This window comes from Pan troglodytes, chromosome 8 (assembly GCF_028858775.2).
Source record: "Pan troglodytes isolate AG18354 chromosome 8, NHGRI_mPanTro3-v2.0_pri, whole genome shotgun sequence".
Taxonomy (NCBI): domain Eukaryota; kingdom Metazoa; phylum Chordata; class Mammalia; order Primates; family Hominidae; genus Pan; species Pan troglodytes.
The window spans coordinates 141,522,881-141,532,574 of NC_072406.2; the positions used below are offsets into that span (position 1 = coordinate 141,522,881).

A 9,694-nucleotide genomic window follows, 5' to 3' on the forward strand; every position below is an offset into this window, starting at 1 on the left:
TAAAAATATGCATAGGAATGATGACCACTGAGTGATTCTAAGGGGGATAGAGAGGGCTAGGATCACAGAGGGGCACGCAGGGGTCCATTTCATCTCTAATGTCAGGGTTTGATAATAACGGTGAGCAAATGGGTAGTTGTTAGGCTCTCTTACTTTTGGAATGCTTGAAATAGTACCTGATTTTAAGAAGGACATTTTCATAAAGAGGACTAAAGCGCCTCTGGTGGGAATATCTGTCTGTAGCTGGGAGCATCTGCCATTGCTAACGCCCAGTGCCATGAATTCACACGGGCGCCTCATCACCAAAGAGACACAACCTGCCACTGAGAAGATGACCTGTATTTCTTAATATGACGTCAACTTACTTTATGCCACAGCCACGACTGACAAGAAGGCAAGAAGGAAGAAAATTTTCTCTAAAAATGAAGGAAATGTTGCTGTTTACGAAGCAGTCCAAATGTAATGAATATTTATAGGTCACGAAATCCAACCTGCCAAGGCACTCTGATTAATAACAGAGTGGGATAACACAACCTGGTAACCTTTTATGATAAATTATAGGCTGTACATCGGTGGTCTGGGACTGGCAGGGGGTGAATCCCTGTCCTGGCCGCCTCCTCCTGAAGGACTTCACATGGAGAGTGGCAGGCTCCGAGAGCCGTGGACAGCAGCGCAGCCACCCGAACCCCTGTGAGGGGTCAGGCAAGGATATGGAGAGTGGCAGGCTCTGAGGGCCGTGGACAGGGGCATAGCCACCTGAACCCCAGGCGTGGATAGAAAGTTGTGAAACTCTGGGATGTGCTTGAGATTTCTGTCAACTGGAGGAACAGACGGATTTAGGGAAGGTGGGCCTGAGAGAAAACGCAGCAGTTTTCTCTTTCTGCGGAGATCTGCTATCAAACCACCTCAGCCTCAATGGGATGAAAGTTCACGGCAGGTAACCCTTCTCTCGGCATCCTGTCCGTCTTCCACAGAAGAGAGCCTGCATCAGGCCGGGTGTCGACGACTCAGAAATAAATGGTCTGCTGTTGATATGCATGTTTTAACCCCTGTGAACATTAATGAGAGTTTTGTGTACGTACGTATTGATTGCCAAAGAGGCCTAAAGTTTAAAGCATTCATTCTGAATTCCAAGATATTTGTCAATTCCTCCCAGACCCTCGGTCCTCATCAGCACTTGGTATTTTGAACTTCTTTTCTCTGCATATTTTAAAAGAAGAAATGTAGGGGCTTATCTAATCTGATCCTATGAATCTGAAACCAAGTCATTTAATGGGTCCGTCGATATACATCCATATTTAGGCTGAGATGAATGGGCATGGCTGCACATTCGCCTTGGCAGCAAGGCTGGGCATCAATCATGAAGATTAGTCCTCGCGCAGACACATCAGCCATTTGGCATCCTGGTGCCCCCAGCCCCCACCTGATACGGTTGAAGACACTTCCAATATATCAATAATGATCTGTGTCCAAAAACTTCTCAGGGGGATCACATGAGCTGGGGGGAGATATATTTCCTCATGCCCGTATTACAGTCTGGTTGCCTCTGCTTCCTGGAACCCCAGAGGTGACCTCCCAAGCTTTCTGAAATATGGACCAATTTAGCTTACATCTGCAGATGTCACTGGCCACAGCGGCTCTCCAGCAGAGAGAGCTAAGGTCCCAGTGAGTGGGTATTGGAAGGAGTCGGCCTTGACAGCTCTGGTTTTGGGGTGCAGTGTGGAGAAGCTTGCTCCAAACCCACTGTCCTTTCTCACAACCGCCCCACCTGCCAAGCACTGGCTCCCACCTTCAGGCCAGTCTATTTTCACTGCTTTACAGACCATGGTGACTTTTCCTTTTAAATGCCTCCTGGCAGCTTCCCCAGGTGTTGCAGTCTACTTGGGGTTCCTGGGGGGATCGGAGGACTCACAGAGCCCTGCCCCGGCTGCCCAGCTCCCGGCTCTGTGGATCCACGGAGAACAGCCCTGGACACAGCCCCACCTGCCTCCACTTCCCACCCACGTGGCCTGCGTGAGTTAGGGACCCTCTCAAAGGCTCAATTTCTGAACCTTTCCGCATAAGGACCAAAATACCCACCTTAGAGTCCGGGGAGAGCCGAACTGGTGTGCTGGGGACCACGCTGGGCGTCTGCTGGTGAAAGCCCACGTGCCATGTCCACTCAGAGGGGCTGTATTTTCCTCCCCAGCATCATCCCAGAGCCTAAGTGTACAAAGGGAGGTGGAAACAGAGAAACAGTAGAAATGAACACAGGTTCCTGAATGACAGGGAACTGGGGAAGGTGGTGTGGCTTGCGCCACACACGAGTGCCTTCACTAAGGGCCCAGTGAGACAAGGGCCAGCCAATAAAACACAGGGTGCCCGGCCAGATTTGAATTTCAGATACGCAATGAATGCTTCGTAGTATAAGAAGTTTTTAGTATACTTATACTTACATAATCATTTACAAGTTCTTCCTTGTTCACCTGGAATTCAAATTAACTAACCTGGGGAGAGAAGGAGGCAGGGAGAAGTCGCAGCTTAACAGGTGAGAGAAACAAGGATCGCACAAGTCCCTGGAAACGCAGAGACAGGAGGAGCCAGACGAGCAGGTGCCAAGTCCCCAGGTGTGGCGAGTGGAGCCTCGGGAGGAGGCACTGGGCAGCTGGACTGTGCTGTACCCTCCGCTTCCCCACACACGGGCACTGAGCAGAGGCCACGCCACTCACTTCCGGGGGGACCCAAGGCACTTACATAAGTAAAGCAGCTCTTTCAGCTCTTCTGCAGACTCAGGTAGGGTGGGGTTTGTTTTTTCTTAATCTTTAGTAAAGGACCAGGCAGAAAGATCAACAGTTCATCCTATGCTTATATTTGGGAGGGAATCAAAGGAGGAAAGAAGCTTAGTCTCCTACTGAGGAAAATATCTGAACTTAATTACTTGGAGCCCAATTAATATTGGAGAAGATGCTCTGGTTCTCAGAGGACGGTTACGTCATCCCTCACGCAGATGCACTGTGTCCTCCCGCGGGGATTTCTAAGATCAGAAGAACATTTAACTTACATGTTACAGGAATTTTGCAGTTTGGGACAGCTTATAAATGAAAATATAACAGCTTAAACAGGTCACTCACTCTTTTACTCATCAGGAAAGTTTCAGGCAGTGGCCTGGACTGAAGGACGCTATCCCCTCTCCCCGGGAGAAACAGCCTAGAGTGGTCAACAAGGTACCAACTGCAGGCCAGATCCAGCCCACTGCCTTCTTTATGTGACCTGTGAGCTAAGAATGGTGTTTACCATTTTAAATAGTTGAAAAAAAAAATCCAAAGAACAAATTACCTTGTGGCACATGGAAATTCTATGTAATTCAAACTTCAGTGTCTCTAATGAAGTTCTGTGGGAACCCAGCCAAGCACATGCACGTTTATGCATTGTTGATGGTTGTCTTACTGACACAAGGCAGGACTGACTAATCGCAGCATCTGCAAAGATGAAAATACTTACTACCTGACCAATAGAAAAAAGTTTGCCAACATGAAAATATAACTGCAGCACAATGCAGCAAGTGCTCCCAGGGGGCATGAACAAACGCAGAGGGTAGGAGGCTGCTGGAGGAAGCTGCAAAAGGCCTTGGGACTCTTATGGGTGTGCCAGGGATGAGAGTGAACATACTGGGAAGGAGACAGCTTGATGAGATGCACCTACAGGAGCTTACGGGGCACTGAAGATGCTCTACACAGACACACAACGGCATGTGGACACTGACTTAGAGAGAAAGGAAGCCTGTTTTGTAACTGTTAAATACGTTCATGAGAGGACAAACTCTGGGAAGAAATAGTTTTCAAAATAGCAAAATGAAGTTTTTCTAATTTAAATATCCATCATGATGTTCTAGACTTCCTGCCTCTGAAAGCCCTTGTACTTCCATCCATCCCTTCTCCTTCCTGAGTCTTTAACCTGTCTACTAGATTCTTCCTTTAATGAGTCTGCAAAAGCCCACAACAAGAAAACCTCTCTGTACCCCCATCCCCTTCCTGATTCCTCCCATTATACTCTTCACCCTAACGTGAACCTCCTCCCCGGATCGCCTCTAAGAGCTGTCGACACTTCCCAACCTCCTATGCTTTCCTGACTGGTTCTGCTTCTGTTTCTCCACTTCTCTAACCAACGTCAACAATGATTTCCCTGTTGTGAGGTCAAATGGGCATCAAAAAGCCTCATCTTCCACAGATTCTCAGCTGCCTCCAGTCCTGCTAACGTCTCTCCTTCTTCTAACACTTTCTTCCCTCGGCTTTCATGACTCCATCATTTTCTCATTTTCTTCTTACCTCCCCATCTTCTTCTCCTGACCCGACTTGGCCTCTCATCTTTCTCTTTTAAATGTTAAAGTGTCTTAAGACCCAGTTATTTCTCATATCTTGTTCTCTCCCACTAGGTGATCTTAACCTGCCTCATCATCCATATTGGCGTCATGATCTAACCAAAATCAGCTCACGGCCGAGCGTGAGTGTCTCACTTCTGTAATCCCAGCACTTTGGGAAGCCAAGTCAGGAGGATCAGCGGATCACTTGAGGCCAGGAGTTGGAGACCAGCCTGGTCAACAGAGTGAGACCCTGTCTCTAAAATCTAATAAAAATAATAAATAAATAAATAAATAAAAACAGTTCATGAGAAAGACTTTTTCCTTCTTCAGGGATAGTCAGCCAGATTTGTCTTTTCTGAAACCCCACTGGAAGAATTAGATTAGTTCCCTTCCCTGAAAACCTTTAAAAAATCCCCTTCATAGATGTAAGCACTCTCATCTTCCATTAATGGTTTATCTGTCCTTTCCCTATTGGGGTTAAGTCATCGTCATTCTGAAAACTAACAAAGGCTCCATAGTAGATGCTCAATAAACACACAAATGGACTGAAGAGAGGATCACGATGGTAAAGCACTTGGGGCATCATTAGAAAGAATAAGGACTTACATATCCCAGACCTGAATAGGCCTTCTATAATTTCCCAGTGTCTTATTAAAACCTCAAGATATTTTCATAACATAAAAAGTAATTCTGACAACATTTTAGATCATGGAGCTAAGCATGCTTCTATTGGTTGGAACCGTGGCTCTGCTGCTTGCTGGCTGTGTGACTCTAGGAAAGTGCCTTCACATGTATGAGCTATGGTTCTTCGACTACCAGATGAGTTCAATGGTAGCCCCCTCTCGGACTTTTTGAAAAAAACCAAATAGCGTATCTCACATCAAGTGCTAAGGGCAGTGTGTGGCACACAATAATAATTGAATAAATAATAGTGAAAACTCAGTCTCCAGGCAGTAAAATAAGGAAACAGTAGGAGATAAAAACAGGGAAACAATTCAACACAGGCACTGCCCTACATCCAGACAAGGACAAAATAGTTTCATAAAATATAGGAAATGCCAAAAGGCTGTCTTAATTCCCACTAAGGAGCAATGGCTCACCCCACCTTCACGCTGACCCAGCAATAAAGCCAGGAGACAGACTCACGCTGTGTTATAACCTAACCATATTATATCAGGCTTTTGTTATATGTAGTTGTTTAAGTGGATGCACAGCTTAACCTGTGGTAAATTTAAATCTGTTTAATGACTTGCATTATAACAAGCTTCTACATAAATAACAATTCCCAGGAGAGGAGGCCGTCTGGAGTCCCATTACTACCTCCTTCCTACTGATAACGCACAACGCAAACGGGATGAACTGGCTCACAGAGCGTTTATCAAACACACATTTGTGCACTGTGCAGTGCAGGGCACCCACCAAAATATGGGGAAAATTCCCATTAATCCAAGCCACAGGCAGGCCTCCCATGCTACAAACACTTGCCCACAAGAGCAGAAAACCAGAGCCTGCAGGTCAACTTTAGGCTGCCCATCTACCTAAGCCTAGGGCCAGGCATTAAGGAGAGGCACCTCGCTCGGCCCTGCACACAGATCAGCAGGAGGGCAGGGTTGGACACAGAAGTGGGGACCTCAGCCTCTGGCCAGGCCTCGGGACCCCTGCGGCATCAGTAGATTTCAGTGTAAATCTCTAAGAAACTCCTGACAGACAGGCCCCGGGACAGCCATGCAATTACTGCTGATGGCCGACCTTCCACGAGGTACCTTTGAATTATAGGAATCTTATTAGAAGCCTCTGACCTCTTGAATTTGCGAGGTAGAAATCGCCTGAAAATCCAATACTCTTATTTATGCCAGCTCTGCAAAAAGGGAAAAAGTAACTATAAGCAGACAGATGGACAGACAGACATGCATCTGTGTTCAAAAGACAAATGCTCTTCTTACCCAGAGGGCTCCTCATACCATAGCTAGCTGGGTGCCCAAAGCCAACAGCCCTTCTGGTCTTTGATTCAGGCTCTGCAGAAAAAGTTTTAGTCCCCTGTAATTTCAGAGGAGTAGAGGGAATAAGCAAAACAAAGCAAACAAACAAGAGTTTCAGCTGTACTTGTGCTGCTCCCCTCTCCCTTGGGCTTGGGAGAAGCCAGAAGAGTGGGGAAGGTGGAGTGAGAATGTCCCCACTGGGCTTCTAGAAGACAAGGAGGGGCGGGGCTTGTGCTGAATGGGTGGGGCATGCTAGGGAGGGTGGGGCCAGTGCAGAGGGGAGGAGCTAGAATTTCCCAGGGCTAATTTAAGAGTGGTGAGCCATCCAGGGAAAGGGGTGGGACTAAGGCAATGGGCGTGGCCAACCGAAGGAGGCAGAGGTAGTAAAGAGAGCCAAGCGTTATAACTGAGGGAGGGCTTCTCAGACGTGGTTGGAGGAGAAGGGGTGGAGCTAGGAAAGAGGGACGGAGTTAATGTGGGAAGGAGGAGCAGGACCAAGGAGGTATTTCACAATTTATCCTTTCAGTGGGGGGATCTCATTTTTTTAATTAAAAAAATTAATTAAGAAATTTTAAAGCCCTGGGGAAAGTGACCAGGCCACCTGGTGCCAACACATCACATGGCCTTTAATTTTCCTTTTCTGTATAAGCCACGCACTGATCCATTCAGAATTTCAGGTATGGGGGACTCCTGCCTCCAGCCTGGAGTACTCTGCTAGGAAGACCCTGATGACATCAGGCATCCCAGAAACTCTGTCGTCTTGCTAACCTGCATCTAGTCAGTGTGTGTTATGAAAGCTGTTTAGGTTCAAGGGTGTTTCACTAGCACAGCTTACTGGGGACTGCATTTTCTCTGGGGTGCTTGGCAAGCTCTACATCAAAGGCTGATTGAGCAGAAAATATGTGCTAATGTTCACAGCAGTACTCTATTATAGTATAAGTGTGCTTGTAAATATTCACTACATGTTATTACGCCATTTGAACCAAGAATATTGGAAGGTGAAAGGTCGGCCTAATGCTCTCTCCGGAGGCGCAGTTTTGAATATAACCAAATGGGATAATGGTCGGGAATACCCAGAGGGGGCAATGGAACACGTCGTAAAGAATTGTGCTGTGAGTTTTAAGTTTTCATGACAACAAAGATGCCAACGAGATGGCTCATAAGCAGTCATTATTAATGGAATGACAAGGCTAATGTTAAGCAGAATGTCTTTGCGACAATAAATCTTGTCCCTGCGCCATTAGTACTCCTTACAACTGCAAATAGCAGTTAGGTTATAACCTAACATGGCAGAATTTTATCCTCTCAATCTCTAATGTATTTTATAATGCTGTTAAAGTCAGGAATCGCAACTGTTTAAGCTCACTTAATCTAGGAGAAGTTTAAACACGAATTTTAAATGCAAAAAAACTGCTTTGATATTAGTTTTTCTTAATTAAAGAGGAGATCTTTATAAGAAGTAGATCTTTTTAAAAGTGCGTCAGCCTGTAGTAGATGGGCATTGTTGAATATTAAGTGCCATACTTTTATTCATGCTCAACTTGGACTGCCCCGTGCGATGTCATATTTTTAAAAAAACGAAACGAATTACTTTTGTGGGAGAGCCAGGTCGCACATTTATTTGTTTAACTTCAAATGTACATTGTGTTCAAGCTCCTATTGGGAATGGATTAATCTTTTAAAATAACTTATTTGTATGCATTTTCCACACAGTTCCTTTTGAAATTATGTTCTAATGCTTGCCCTGTCTTCCCATTTGACCTCCTTATATATAACAGAATACTTTGAAGAAAAAAATGATTATTAACCCCCGCTTTTTTATTTTTCCTTCTACATGACCACAAGAACACTGAGAACCAGAAATTAGTACTGAAACTGGAGAGCACCCCGAATGGAAACAGCAGCCACCATCCTCCACAGGGCCTGCCGGGACCACCCTGCAGGGTGGTGGCCTGGGAGAGGACCCCATGCCACAGCCAGGGCCCATGTGAGATGGTGTATAGAGGGACTGTGCTTTGGGGCTGCCATCACTGCAGATACCTGAGGGGAAGGTGCCAGCTCTTCTGTCTCCACCCCAGAATCTGCTGTGCAACAAAGGCAGAGGACTCTAGGGTGGCCTGATCCAGCCAGGGCTGTAGGGTGAAGCCCACCTGCCTCCAGCTGCACAGTTGGCCACAGAACATCTGGGATACCTGGCCAAGCCTGGGAGGCAGCTCTCACCAATACCCTCCACGTGCCCTGTAGAATTTCCACCGTGTTCACTGAGAGCACTCTCCATCAGCAAAAAGGATCCATGGTGCTGCTCATTCTGGCCACTGGTCCCCACTCCTTACGAAGGCATCTCCCTCAGAACATGGTCACCAAGGGCCCGAGGGTGTGTCCTCACAGAACATTCTGCACAGCAAGACTAGCAGGTTGCTAAAGCTGGAAGCTCCTTGAAGCTTTTCCAGCGGCCCCTTTGGAGGAAATTTAGAGTCGCTGATCAATTTCAGTTACTTCGCAATACAAAACTTCAAGCTTGCTGCCTTGTTAACAACAATCGTCAACATTTGTGTGTCTCTTCATGGCATACACATGCACTCTCACATCTATTATTTCATCTGTTTTCACAATCCATCTCGAGGATGAGGAAACTGAGGCAGGGAGGGGCCTAGGCTTGAACCGTGGTCCTCTGAGTCTTAGTCTGACTCCCACCTCTGGACCCAACTGCTTCTCATCCTGTGTGGCATGAAGTGTCACTGATTTCTAGATTGTAACATTGTAAAGTCGCTTTTAGATCCCTGCAACAATATTGTATTACCAATGTGAAGGAAATGGCACATTTTGATTGCTGTAATTCTTACGTTTTAAATAATCAACACAAAAATGTTTTCAATTCTTCTTGACATAAAATCTCCCCATATCTTTTGACTCTTCCATCAAACAACTGTTTTTAACCTTTTAGCCCAGAATAATAAAACTGGAAGGAGCTTAGGGCCACTATACAGGTAAGAAATTAAAATGCAAAAGGGAAGAAACATCTTTGATCCAGGGGTGAGGGAGGTCTAGTGGCCAAGTAAGTCCAGGATTCCACATGCTCTGTGTTTGCTGAAGCATGTTAGTTCACTACCTGACCTGAACTTCTAATTCCTACAGGAGTCACAACAAGACAAGATCGGGCCAAATGGGCTGAAGTAAAAAGGTCTCCATGCGGGTTAAATGAAAAAAGCAAGCTACAGACTATGCATAATGTACTCCCATCACACATGCACACATGAATGTCTACATGCACACATGCAGGTGCATGCATACACAGGCATGCATACATGCATACACAGGCATGCATACATGCACGTGTGTACAAGTATACATGTGCACACATACAAACATATGCATA

General features: G+C 46.0%; 1 long non-coding RNA gene across 1 annotated transcript; it reads left to right on the top strand.

Annotated features, from left to right (window-relative positions):
* Positions 1–6,681: 6,681 nt before the first annotated feature.
* Positions 6,682–9,188, top strand: LOC134807219 (uncharacterized). The gene is made up of 2 exons (XR_010147070.1): positions 6,682–6,820; positions 8,164–9,188. It is a non-coding gene; the product is annotated as an uncharacterized LOC134807219 (long non-coding RNA).
* Positions 9,189–9,694: the final 506 nt, after the last annotated feature.